Raw genomic sequence first — 14,299 nt, 5'->3', positions numbered from 1 at the left:
TATCGACAATTTGCTCGGTAATGTACCTATCGAATCTTTACATGATAATTTACCGACAGTCGCATGCAATTTTTTTACAGTCGATACAGAAGTTAACTACTTTACCAAGAATGGTAAAACAGTTATCTTCTTTTATCCACATCAGTCGGTAAATTTGTTTGAGTAAAGAATAAACTGTTTCATCGTTTCCTGCCTCCTAGGATGGAAACAGAAAAATAACGTGTTAAGGAGTCGTTACGTAAAACTTCGAGTTTATTGAGCAAACGTCTCCATTCTACGAGCGATAAAGTTGTGTCGGAGAACGAAAAAAAGTAGGAGTAAACGGAGGCTGATCGAAAGAAATGATATAAAATTGTATGAACTAACATTAGCTGAATGATAATTTCATAAATACTTCAACAAAGAAATGCCTTTTAAATTCTTTTCTTTTTTTTACTTTTACATATAATAAAATATCCTAAGTTTCTGTAATCAATAGAAAAATGTTAGATAACGAAACGTTTTTCTTTTTCAGAGAATTGTGTACAGTAAAGAAGAAGATTAGTAAGTAAGGTGTAACGGTGACGATCTTTTACAACAGGATGTAGTTAGTAAGAGGAGGCAGAGAAGGAGGCGTAAAAAGTAAGAAGAAAATTGCAAAGAAAAAAGAAAAAAAAAGAACAAGAAAAGGAACACCAGCGAGAGCCATTGATAGAAGCGACGAAGCGAGGTCAGCTATTTGTACGCGTGACAGACCCCTCCGGAGAATCTCGTACGTGAACGGTCTTTACATGTACGTATATGTACATGTGTGTAAATGCGTAAATCGAAGGTACACTACTCGCACAAATTTCCTCTACTGATATGTGCTTTACGATCATATATGCGTGTTAAATACGTGTGACCGCACGAATATTCCGTCTTCTCTCCACCTTTCCATTCTCTTCCTCCTCCTCACTAATATCGTCGTGAAAGAGTGGAAAAAAAGAACAAACTATAAGAAGAAAGAGAACGATGGATCAAAATTTCTATACAAAAAAAGGTCGAACGAAAGTTTACCGAGGATTACTTTTGCCACCCGTTAGACCTGATTATTTCTTCTACTTTGTGATTTATGATGAAATTTCTTTCATCTTTTTGTCTTTTTACTTTTTACACACATTCCCACAACATATGTGAGATATTAATTTCGAATATTTTGAAGTTCGAGTGGGGGGAAAAAAATGAATTGTTTATCAATTATATCAATATCACAATTGAATGTTTCGTATTTGGATAAGAATAGATTTGAGAATAGAAATCGATAGAATGGGGTTAAGTGCAAGGGTTGAAAGTGTGTGTGTGTGTGTGTGTTGTCTGTGAGTATGTGAAGTATGTGAGAAAGAGAGAAGGGTGGGAGGAATTGGTGAGAGATAAGTGAGAAAGGAGAACAAGTAAGACAGGAAAACCGTACGTCTTAGTATAGGAACTAATATACATCTCTAAGTGAAGGGTTAAATTTAGAGCGACCTATTCTATGCATAGGTGCTATCCCTCTCTAGGATTTCCGTTTCCTTTCAACCCTGTCTCCTCAAGGATAAACGTACGTCTATTGCGTCTTAGAACCGAAACACGTCTAACTTGTTCCAATTCTTACTTTTTATTCTAATTTGAAAGAACTGACGAATGACAGAAGAAGCATCGTCGCGCGTGAGAAAAATTTTCTATTTCGTTGTACGTCAAAAAAAACAAGAAATAAATAAATAAATAAAATCAATGCAAATTTATAATTTAAATTTCATTGTTATTTTGTTTTTAATAAATGAATTTGAAATTTCGTTTATTCGGATTTGAATTTACATTTATCTTAATCCGAACGAATATAAGAAAAGAAAGTATTATTTAATATTAATCAAGATTATAATAATTTGAAATTATACCAGGGATTGAATAATAGTTTCTAGCCCAACATAAGAACAATCTTTTATCTAGGTTAGTCAAACTGAACGTATTATTATATGCAAATAATTTGGAATAATTTGTTATAATTATTAATTAATGATTTAAACAATATTTATTAAATTACGTTTATCGCGATTTCTCGCATAATATTATCATTATTATTATTATTATTAAAATAAAGTATATGATTTTAAACTTATGTTCGGATACTTGTAATGGGATAAATAATTTTTGGTTTAGTATGGATTTAAAGAAGAAGAAGAAAAAGAAAAAAAAAAGAAGTTTCTTAAAAGTTTCCTTATAAACTTCGATCTAATAATCCAACACGATCTCTTACATGGCTTGTATCGTTTTAAACGTTTGTCGTCTCGCGTCATCTCTCTATTCTCGGAGGGATTAATTGTTCTAATTAAGAGGGATCGTAGCTCCGGAATAACTCGTCGAGTTTATATTCGTCCACGGATGCTGATACATTCTTCTCTCGTCTTTTCTTTTCTCTTTTTTTCTTTCTTTTTTTTCTTTTTATCACACACACACACACACACACACACATCTTTTCTTTCTTTTTTTTCTGTCTGTGTCTGTGGGTGTCTCTCATTTTCACCCTCGTTTGAACAGCTATTTTTACATTATTCGCTGTTGTGTCTCGAGTAGCAGGAATGATCACGAGAATCCAACGTTAACATATTTCTGGCTTGAGTCATGATGATTACGATATGAGAGAGAAAGAGAGAGAGAGAGACTAGGAAAAAGGAACAGGAAGGACGAACGGAAAGATGAATGGAAAATGGTTTCTTTCTTTTTTTATACGATTTACGATCACAATTTTTAATCTAATTTTTATCCATTCCATTGAAAGAGAAATTAAAAAATAATTATCAATAAGATTAAGAATCTTTGATCATTGGGTTTAAAATAGAAAATTGTTTTATATCATTATTTTTGACATCTACTATTTTTTTCTTTTACTGAAAGACAACTTCTGTCTCTTTTTATTATTTTGTCAAATAATATAAATTTGTACACGCTTCTGATAAAGTTTTGAGCCTCGCTAAAGAACTTTCATTTTTATTCGAAATAAATGTAAATTAGAGCGAATCGAAAATTGTTTCTAACGTAAGTTAAGTTAACAAACTTTCAATTAATTTTTCACGTATACTTAAGACAAATTTGATTGTCTGATTTAATTGTAATTTAAGGACACGACTAAAAACCTTGAACTGTTTTAAAACGTATAATCAAAGGATCAAAATTCGTGACAAGTGAAGAAGAAGAAGAAGTTGAAGTGATGAAGGTGAAAGCAGGATGAAGATGAAGATGAAGATGAAGATGAAAATGAAGATGAAGATGAAGATGAAAAGGAGGAAGAAGAAGAAGAAGAAAAAGAGAAGAGTGAAAAGTAAATACACGTAGTATTCTATCTCTTTCTATCTATTTTGCATGAGGATGCATCTTAATCGAGACACCACGCGGCGTTTCTTCTTCATCATGTTCCTTCTTCATCCTCCTCCTTTTTATTCCTGAGAAAAATACTCTCGATAAATACCCGTCTCGAAAGAAGAGAGAGCACCGCGTTAAAAATGAAAAAGGAATACGGCCGTTCATAATTAAAGAGCGCAATTTGATTACCATGATCGTGATATCTATCGAACGAATTATTTTCTTTTTTTATTTATATTTTTAGTTTTATTCTTAGCGATTGTGCTTAACGAGAAATAAAATAAATTAAGATTAATCCCATCCGATTTGAAAACACGACGACGACGACGACGACGAAGAAAATGATTTAAAAATTGTTAAATTATTATTCAAACGTTTTTAGAGAAGATTATTATTATTATTATATTTTTAAACGTTATATTTTTATGCTAATATTGTATCAATACAAAAATAAAATAGAAATATACCAAAATCTAATAAACAAAGATATAAATAATTGTTTCTATAAAAAAAAAAAGCATTAGTTTTTAAAATTATTATTTTCTATTAGGAAATTTTCACAAGCTGTCGTCATACAATAAAATAAAAAAGAAAATTTCGGTTTACAAAATAATATTACAAAATATAATAAACTCTCATCCCTAAATCTAATACTCGAATAGGCAAAAATTTGCCATAGAAAAAAATCAAATTAAATATCGATACCACGGTTCTTCTCCTTTTAACAGTCATAAAGAAAAATATAAATAACTCTTTTTAGTAGTCTGACGAAGAAAGGAAAGGAAAAAGAAAATAATAAAAATAAAAGAAAAAAATAAAATAAAAGAAAATAAAAGAAAAGAAAAAAAGGAATCCTGCCCTTGACCCTTGTGGATCCAGATTCTCGGACAACTTGGACCACATTCTGGGTCGTCTTCTTTGCGTTCCCAAATCTGATCCGGTTTGGATACCGCAGGATAAGAAAAGAGAAAGAAAGAAAGAGAGAAAGAAAGGAAATTGAAAAAAAAAAAAACAGTCAAGAAAACGCAGAAGGAAGATGACAAAAAAGAATGATGGTGGTGGGTAGGTGGTAGTGAATAGTTGTGACGATGATGACGATGGTGACGGTGAAAAGAAAGAGAAGTTTGGGACAGAGTGAACGAGAGGAATGGGGACAAAGAATCAGCCGGAGGGGGTGAGGGAGGGAGGAGAAAGAGAGGGAAGAAGGGATCCGAGGGAAGAAAGAAACGAACTTTCCAGTAGGGGGAAGTCAAATGTACGCGACGTGCTTCTTAAACTTCGAATACCATGGAACACGCGAAACTCGTTTCGTCGTGTCTCTCCAAACGAGCAGGAATCTATGATTATGTTTCTTTTCTCTCTCTCTCTCTCTCTCTCTCTCTCTCTCTCTCTCTTTCCCTAAACCCCCTCCCTCTCTTTCCATGTAAGCAACTTCACTTCTGTCTTCCTCTTCTGCTTCTTCTTTTCGTACCATACAACCACCACCACCATCACCACTACCACCACCACCACACCACTACTACCATAATTTTTCTCTTTTTTTCCCCCTCTTCCGTTTTAAACTCTCGCGAACAACCCACGGTGAATTTTATTCCCTCGATAATTTCATTTGGTCAGATAAGAAATAAAGGAGACAAAATTAAATGGAAAATAAAGTAAAATGAGTGAAAGATTTTTAAGAGATGGACGATAGGGGAGAGAAGATAGGGGGGGGGTGGGAGTTGAGGGAGAGAGTATATTGTTATGTTGTATTTTTGTTGTTGTCGTTCGTAAGTATTATTTTATGGCGAATTTAACAGTGTTCTTCTCTAGTTGTTAATACTTTTCCACGTTTGTGAATATTTTATGGTGAATTTTAACGATTAGTATGGTACACAGATTATAGGAATGTTTGAAAGAGGATAGGAATGCGGTGAAGGGGAGAGAAGCGATAGGAGGACTTTCTCGAGTAAGTTTGCTTCGTAAACTGAGAAACATTCCTAATAGTATCTCGAATAGTCTATACAATGAAAGTAGACGTAACTGTGAGCTAAAGGAAGAAATAGAAATAGAAATAGAAATAGAAAGAAGAAGAGAAAGAGAGAGAGAGGAGAGAGGAGAGAGAGAGAGAGAGAGAGAGAGAGAGAGAGGTATAACAAATCAGTATTTCAGAATACATTACTGATTAACAATAACTATAAGGGCTCGAGATAGAAAGCAAAAGAAAAAGATAAAAAAATATAAAGAGACATTTTTTCAGGTATACAGATCGAAAACCTATTTCATAAAATTAACATAATTTTCTGATGATGATGATGATGATGATACTTTTCGGAAGATCAAGAAGTAGAATATATCCTGAATAACAAATCGGGTTGGTGAACCCGAACTCGGTAGGAAGTGAAAGGATAAAGGGTGAAATAAACGGGGTTACGGGTGGTGGTAGAGGACGGGGGGTGGGTGGATGGTTGGTGGTTCGACTTAAGGATGAAGTGAACGAGACCGAGAGAATCGATGGGTGGGAGAGGAGTGGAGAGGAGAGGGGAGGGGGAAGTTGGTAGACAAAGGAAAAGAAAAAGAAATAAAAAAGTTGAGGAATGAGAAGGGACGGGGAGGGAGGGGGGGAGGAAGAAGATGAAGAAAGGTGAACACAACGAAAAACGAAAGGTGAAAAGTGAAAAGCATTTGAGAAAAGGAAATTTCGTGTGCTCGTTGAAGTACGAGAATAAAGAAAAAGAAGTTAAAGGATGAAAAAAGAAGAAAAGAAGAAGAAGAAAAGGATGAGGATGAGGATGAGGATGAAGGAGAAAGGGGAGGGGGAGAGGTACCTATAGAAGGACCTGCACGGCCAGTGGGAATGGAATGCAGGTACAAGTCCAGTCTCCGGGTTTGCTCTTGCCTCCTCACCTCCTGACCAACCTCTTACCCCCTCCCCTCTCCTCCCCTCCTCCTCCTCATCATCCTCATCCTTCTCTTGGCTCTTTTCTTTACTTCTTCCTCGTCACTTCCTTCACCGCTCCTCACTACTTTTCTTCTTCTTCTTCTTCTTCTTCTTCTTCTTCTTCTTCTTCTTCTTCTTCATCTCCTTTCCTTTACATCTTCGATGCCGATCCTCCACTACACTTTTTTTGTTCAATCACTCTATCCTTCTCTCCCTTCTCATTTGTTCTTTTTTGTTTTTTCTTTTTGCTGGTACTGTTAACTGTTACCAACGACACGGTGGACAGAATCAAGCAACATGTTCGATTCGACAGGCTGCTAGCTACTAACAACATCCACCTACTATTAAAAACATTTATCTATCTCTCTTTCTCTTTCTCTTTCTCTTTTTCTTTTTATTTTTCTTTTTCTTTTTCTTTCCCTTCCTATTTTTCTTTCTGTTTTGTTACTTTTACTGTTACCCATTACAACCCCTATTACTAAATTCATTACCTCTGTTATCGCAGCCCGCACGCGTAGATATTCCACAAACGGTTGTTGTTTCTTCCTTCATTTTATCGAACACATAAGACACTTACGCGCGTCTGTAACTTCCTTCATATTTTCACTTTATTTATCTTCCATGTTTTTTTCGTAGGAATGTGCGTACGTGTCTTATTGATTATAGACGATAAATCTTATTTCTCTCTCTCTCTCTCTCTTCTTTACCGATAGATCTGGTTCTGTAAATAAACAAAAACAAATAATATTATTCTACGGGATTCTACATTGTTAACAACATTCATAATAAGCGTGATTATCTTTTTATCAGATCTTTATAATCATTCTGTCATTATTAGTATTGCATTTTTTACATCCAAATTTTAATAAATAAATACAAAAAAATGATTTATTATCATAATAAATTAAATTGTTTCGATAATTGATGACCCAAATAGGAAAATACATATTACACTGTTCTTATTAAGGCGGAACCAAAATTCGTGCGTTTATTGTGTTGAAACTTTACTTTGAAACGTGCACAATGAATTGTTTTCGTTAAATTTACTTTATAAATATTAATTTAAAAACGTACGAACTTTTGGTTCACCATAATATTATTATATTAACGATATAGTGAAAATGAAAGTTTTCAACAACAAAAAATGACAAAGTTAACGAAGTTGCAAGAGTTAGAACGAAAGAGTAAGAAAGAGAGAGAGAGAGAGAGAGAGACCATAATATTATTATATTAACGATATAGTGATAACGAAAATGAAAGTTTTCAACAACAAAAAATGACAAAGTTAACAAAGTTGCAAGAGTTAGAACGAAAGAGTAAGAAAGAGAGAGAGAGAGAGACCATAATATTATTATATTAACGATATAGTGATAACGTAAATGAAAGTTTTCAACAACAAAAAATGACAAAGTTAACAAAGTTGCAAGAGTTAGAATGAAAGAGTAAGAGAGAGAGACGGAAGAAGGTATGGAGTTGAAAAGAAGGGTGGGGGTAAAAGTAGCAGGTCGAGGTTCGATCACCCGGAGGTGGGACCCAGTGGAAAGGGCCTGCGAGTGGAATGCGGCCTACGTGCGGCCCTGCCGTGGGAGACAGCCGAAGCGAAGCAACGAACGACCTACTAGCATCAACGGTGGAGCCGTTGTGTTGCGAGTGCCTTGGGAGAGCACCCAGCCACCGGCTCGTTAGTTTATTCTCTTTCTCTTTCTCTCTATATATACAATACTTCTCTCTACACTGTACACACGAACGAAGGAAGGAACGAAGGAAGGAACGAAGGAAGGAACGAACGAATGCAGTCACGGCCGACTCGAATCGAGCTCTGATAACGAGCCTCTTTTTTTCCCTTCCAAACGGTAGAACATTTAAATGCCCTGAATCGGTATTGGATACTTTAATAAGATTCATGCGAGTTGTTATTATGTTGATACAAGTATCAAATATTTTCTACTTTTTTGAACGAATTTTTTGTTGAAACGTCTACGATGGAATTTGAAAAGGTGGAATATTTAAATGCATCGTATCTTTGTATACGTTTTTTAATAAGATTCACGTGAATTGTTGTTATCACGTTGGTACAAGTATCAAATATTTTGTATTCTTTCTTTTTTTTCTTTTTTTTCTTTTTTTCTACACGTTTACGATGAAATTTCAAACGGTGGGATATATTTAAATGGATTGTATTCGTGTAGTGGTTAAATAAAATTCACGCCAATTGTTATTACGTGGGTGCAAGTATATAACATTTTGTATTTTTTTATTTATCGATAAGATCATTTGGTTCGTTGTCATTTTTTAATATTTTTAGTTTGGATTATTTATCATTCTATAGTAAATTATTTGAAATATTTACAAAAGAATTTCGAATAGTGGAACATTAAAAAAATCCACTTCATTTGTATATTTCATTAAAATTCACATAGATTTCTATTATATATATATATAAGCATGTAATATTTATATTAAATTAACTAAATTTATTATTTTTCAATAAAATTTTTCGAACCAATCGTTGTGATGTTCGTAAACAATTTTGACTTTATCTATGTTGATTCACTTACTTTATCCATTTTTGTACAAAAAGAAAAAAGTCAAAAAGAAAGGAAGAAAAAATAAAAGAATGTTCGATTCTTTCACGCGTCATTCGATCGTATTTCAAGGCTGAATATCATCTGATATGGCGTCATTAAAATATGATAATTCATTGATAATTCGTAAATAAAATATACGTATATTCTGTTCTCGGTTACGCGTGCTATGTCAATGTCAATTCTTCTTTTCGAATTCACGTGGAACGACTCAAGCTGCTCCATAATCGATCAGGATCATTTCATACTTTTGTGTGTGTGTGCGTATGTTTCCATCGATTTTATTTTTATTTTTCTACCTTTTTCTTTTGCTTCTCTTTTACCTTTTTCTTTTTTATTCGAACAATCTTATCAAATCGTCACGATTCTACATTGTGGTGTGTTCGAAGGACACCAGACTAGTATAACTGCCGTTATCTCATTCGACGATCGTTTCAATAAAAAAAAAACTCGACGAAAACCAAAAAAAAAAAAAAAAAAGAACCAAAAAAGAAAAGACAAATCAAAATATTACAATAAATTACAATATTTTATCTGTGTCTTTTTTCTTTCCTTCCTCTTTTCCCATACATTTTTTCAACAATCCACAAAGAAAAGAAAAGAAAGAGAAAAATTAATTGAAGATTAATAATAATAATAATAAAAAAAGAAATAAATATAAATAAATTGTAGTTCTTATATATTAAATGAAAATAATCCTAGGAAATCATAGCAATCTATAATAATTCGCTAGATATAACATGATTTTGATGAACGATCCAACCGGATATGATCTTCTAAAAGTACTCATATAACATCTCGGATACCTGGTGTCCGTAACTAATCCTTTAAAAAGCTTTCTAGATTCTAACGGATATGAACATGTAAGACTAGTTACAGAAAATATATATAAATACATACATGCGTAACATGATTTTAATACACGTGGAAATAAGAGAACAGCTGCGAAGATATACTTTGATCTACACATACAAACAAACCAGGTTGAAATACGTCAAATGTCATGTGTGTAAGTCTCTCTTACACATACATATCAACATTGTACATAGATATATGTAATTCTTAACCATGCATACGTATATTGTACACATGTATATATGTACATCGGGCTAAATACAAAGTTTCTTTCGTATTGTTCCGTTTCGTATTTCGTGCTCGATGTATTTGATCAGCTGATAATCACTGACCAGTGATATGTGTGATTACTAGTACATTTATATACTTCCTGAAAGACCAAAATTGGGGAATGTCAAGATTCACATGGTATGTCCGAAATATTAATGTATAAAAATATATCCGAATATTCGGGGATTCACCGAGATATTTGGAACGTGCTGACATTCACCGTGTGAATCTTGACATTCTCCAATATCGGTCTTTCACCGTAACATATATATATTTATAAAAAAAAAAAAAAATATATATATATGTGTGTGTATGTATAGGAAGATAGGAGCCGGTAAAGCGTAACGTTCGCGTACGTGTACGGACGAGCTGCGTCGTCCATAGTCTCTCAGCGTGGGACCAAAGCGACTCAAAAAGTCGCACGACTCGCGTTCAGCGACTCTCAGATGGTATATTCTACACATCGTCTATGTAATACTCGAAGAAACGAGAGAGGGAGAGAGAGAGAGAGAAAATGGAAGAATCGAAATAAAAAAAGATATTTAATCGAATTATCAAGATAAATATTAAATAATATCAGTAAATTGTAATAATTTGAAAAATAAGATGTAAATTGACGAACGAATTATTATAATAATTGATAAAATAATTTAATGTAAGTTTATTAAGCATTAAAAGTGATATCGCAAAAAAAGTATATTAGACGTTTAATAATTGGAGAAAGAAAGAAAAATAAAATGATAAAAATAATAAATAAAATAATAAGAACGTATCAGTAATTGTCTCTTAATTTGATTTACCAATTATTTTCTATACGATATAATCTAAAATAACTCGTAGAGAAAATAAAATAATATATGAATAATAAAATTATAATTTTAATGACAATAAATATAATAATAATAATATTTTAAATAATATAATAAAGATAATAAAATAATAATAATATATACAAAAGAACAAATAAACATCCCCTTCCCTTCCAAAAAAAATTAAATATTACCGATACCCGAATTCGGAAGACTCGAAAAACCACCACCCGGTTGTGGACCAATTAGAGAAGTTCGTGGTACAGTCACAGAAAAGAGAAGTGAAGGGAAAAAGTAAGGAAGATGAAAAAGAAGAGAAAAAGAGAAGAGAGGAAAGGAGAGGAGAGGAGAAAAGAGGTCCTGCTGCCTTCGAGGAATCCGTTTCTCGGCAAGAGACGTTCCCTTTCTCGGCCCTTTGTCGTTTCGATATCGAAAGGGTCGGCGCGATTCAAGGACAAAGGGCGAAGCTTGCACCGGTCGCGATTCACGAAGCAAAAACGGCAGCTGCTGTACTTCGTTTCCCTCTACCGCTACCCTCCTCTTAACTTCCCTCCCCCTCCCCTATGCTTCCCCTTTCTCACCCGTCTCTCTTTTTACCTTCTTGTTGGAAAAGAAGAAAGAAGGAGAAGAAAAGCAAGATGGAGGAAGGAAGTACTACTACGCAGGATAAGAACGGATATTCTTCTTCGAAGTTTACCTCCTCCCTTCTCCCCCACTTACTTCCCCTTATCCCTCTTGCCACACTCTCTCTCTCTCTCCCTTCCTCTATCAAGTTCCTACCAAAAAGTTCCCTTTTTATTTTTATTTTTATTTTTATTTTTATTTTTATTTTTCTTCTTTTTGCAAGGACTTTTTTCATCCTTCCCTATATACATACACCCGTCGATCTTGTATTTGAAAGAAGAACACGAGTCCCGAAAAAAATCGAGAAAGAGAGGACAGATCAAAGGGGAGAAGGGAGAAAGAAGAACGGTGAGAAGGAAGAGGAGGAAAAGGGAGAAGGGAATTGGCCCTTGAAGACGGGCACGTGTCTTACTCGAGACATCTGCCACTGAAAAGGACCCGCTGTGTTGTTATATCGTTCCACCGTTATATCGTTTACCTTAACACCGAACCGTGTCCGTTTCTTTCTCTTACCTTCCTTTATTCTTTCCTTCTTCTTCTTCTTCTTCTTCTTCTTTCTGCTTTTTTTTTCGTTTATACTTCATTTTTGGGTATTTTATTCTTATTACTAATTTGCATTTTCTTCATATTCTGTTTCTCTACTTTCCTTCTTCTTCTTCTTCTTCTTTCTGCTTTTTTTCGTTTAAACTTCATTTTTGGGTATTTTATTCTTATTACTAATTTGCATTTTCTTCATATTCTGTTTCTCTACTTCTTTTTCTTCTTCTTCTTTTATTTTTTTATGCGTGTATTTCTTCTCTCCACAAAAATTCGTTTTTCCTTTTTTTTTCTTCTTCTTCTTCTTATCTTCTTCTCAATTTTTTTCTACGTTTTTGGATACTTTTTCTTACGACTAATTTGCATTTTCTTCACATTTTGCTTTCCTGTTTTCTTCTTTTCTCATACATTTTTTTTTTCCACAAATTCAAATATACTTCTCGCGTATCCTTTTATTTCTTCCTTCCTCGTGTACTTTTTTTAACTACGAATTTTCATTGTTTTCACGACGTCTTTCTCTCTTTTCCCTTTTTTTTCTATTATTCACGTACTATTTCTTTCTATGCACTTGGATTATATTCACATTTTCTTCTCTTTTCCTGTTTTCTTCTTTGCGTACACTTTTTGCTACGAATAATTCACTTACATCACACGTTTTTCTTTTTCATTACTTCTTCTTCTTCTTCTTCTTCGTTTTCGTGTATTTTTGCTTTCTATGAACTTAAATTTTCTTCGCATTTCTTTCTCTCCATTTCTTTCTTTTCTACTTTTATCCATCATGCAACAATTCTTCTCTTTATGAATTTAGATTGATATTCTACTTCTTCTTCTTATTCTTCTTCTTTCCACGAGTTAGGGTTTCCTTACACACATTTTTTTCTTTTTTCTACAAACCTTCTTTTCACCTTCCATAAGACGAAAGAACAGCAGCTGCCCTTTTAACATCTCTCATTCTATCTAACCGAAAATAAGTACATGCACCTGCCCTTTCCTTAAGGGCTGGGAGAGAGAAGAAGGGAGGAGGGATTAAGGGAAGGAGGACAACTGTTAAAACTCGAATTTCGAGAATGGGATCGTCATCGCGTAACAGCAATAAAATATTTTCTAGACAATTCAAGTTGAAGAAAAACTTTCAACATCTCAAACTAGTTCTCTTGATTTTCTTTCTTTTTCTTTTTCTTTCTTTCTCGTTTTTATTGTACTTTTTCAAACGTATAATATATAAATTCTCATTCGAAATAAAACACGTTCGTGAAGAAATATTTTCTTTGAATTTAACTCACCGTTAAAAATAAAAAAGAAAAAAAGAAAACATGGCGTCCGTTCGCCATCTTTGATTCTCACGAAGAAACATAAAATTACAATTTGTATCTTACCGAACAAGATTTCGTTTCGCGTTTTAATTTCTTCCGTTCGGCGTTTGTTTTTTCTTGTCTTTTTTTGTATTTCCGCTTTCTTTTCATTTTCTTCCATTTTTCTTTTTAATTTGTACTAGTTATGTGAATTAGATCGCAAGACTGTTCTTCTATGTAAAACAGACCAACCAACCAACCAACCAACTAGCTTCCGCTGACTTATGCAATATGAACGCTTTATTACACCGCACGTTACATTTTATTTGCCACTTACACGATCACGTTTGTTCTCTCTCTCTCTCTCTCTTGGTAATACTCTTATTATTTTTTCTTTTTTTTTTCTATTTTATTTTTTTTCCTTACATAAATATTCATACGATAAACCGTGAGAAATCTGCGGATGTTGTATACGCGAACGGAATTTCTATACCTCGTTTACATATTTCTTTTTCTCGATCTGTCGATTTATTATACTTTATCGAAGTATGACTACGTGAGTGGAGAGATATGCGGACAAATCGACAGATAGATCGACTCTAAGCGAATATCCGTTCTTACTATCTGTGTTGAAATTTATGATAATAAGAAGTTGATTGAATTGATTCTATGAATGAACGAACGAATGAATGAACGAACGAACGAACGAACGAATGAATGAATGAACGAATGAATTAATTAATAAGAACATTAATAAAATTGTGTTGTTTTTTCTTCTTAATTGTAATGCTTAATTATTTCGTTTTAATAAGAATAATAAATTAAACGCGTATAATAAATTTTTATTAATAATTTTATGTCATCTAAAATTACGAGAAAACATGTATGCACACGTGTATGCATGAGAGAAAGTGATATTAATAGATTAATGTAGGATTCGTGAAAAAAACTGGGCCGTTGGACCGACTGGACACCGGGATTCGAACCCGGATCTTCCGCTTTTTAGGCGACTGCTCTTTAACCATTGAGCTATCCAGGGTCCACCGT

At 33.5% G+C, this 14,299-nt stretch overlaps 2 long non-coding RNA genes across 2 annotated transcripts in view; one reads left to right on the top strand and one right to left on the bottom strand.

The window, feature by feature from the left end:
• The first annotated feature begins 263 nt into the window (after positions 1–263).
• Positions 264–3,219, top strand: LOC122526034. Its single transcript, XR_006305939.1, has 3 exons — positions 264–354; positions 515–772; positions 3,120–3,219. It is a non-coding gene; the product is annotated as an uncharacterized LOC122526034 (long non-coding RNA).
• Positions 3,220–6,404: 3,185 nt separating this feature from the next.
• The window catches only part of LOC122526033, a 32,204-nt gene continuing 24,309 nt past the window's right edge, over positions 6,405–14,299 (bottom strand). The window contains exons 4-5 of the long non-coding RNA XR_006305938.1: positions 6,772–7,001; positions 6,405–6,621 (exon numbers count right to left, since the gene is read on the bottom strand). This is a non-coding gene — a long non-coding RNA (uncharacterized LOC122526033). The remainder of the gene's footprint in view (positions 6,622–6,771; positions 7,002–14,299) is intronic.

This window comes from Polistes fuscatus, unplaced genomic scaffold (assembly GCF_010416935.1).
Source record: "Polistes fuscatus isolate 324 unplaced genomic scaffold, CU_Pfus_HIC Scaffold10, whole genome shotgun sequence".
NCBI classification, from domain to species: domain Eukaryota; kingdom Metazoa; phylum Arthropoda; class Insecta; order Hymenoptera; family Vespidae; genus Polistes; species Polistes fuscatus.
Note: the sequence above shows the minus strand (reverse complement) of the source record. Positions and strands in the feature narration are given on the sequence as shown.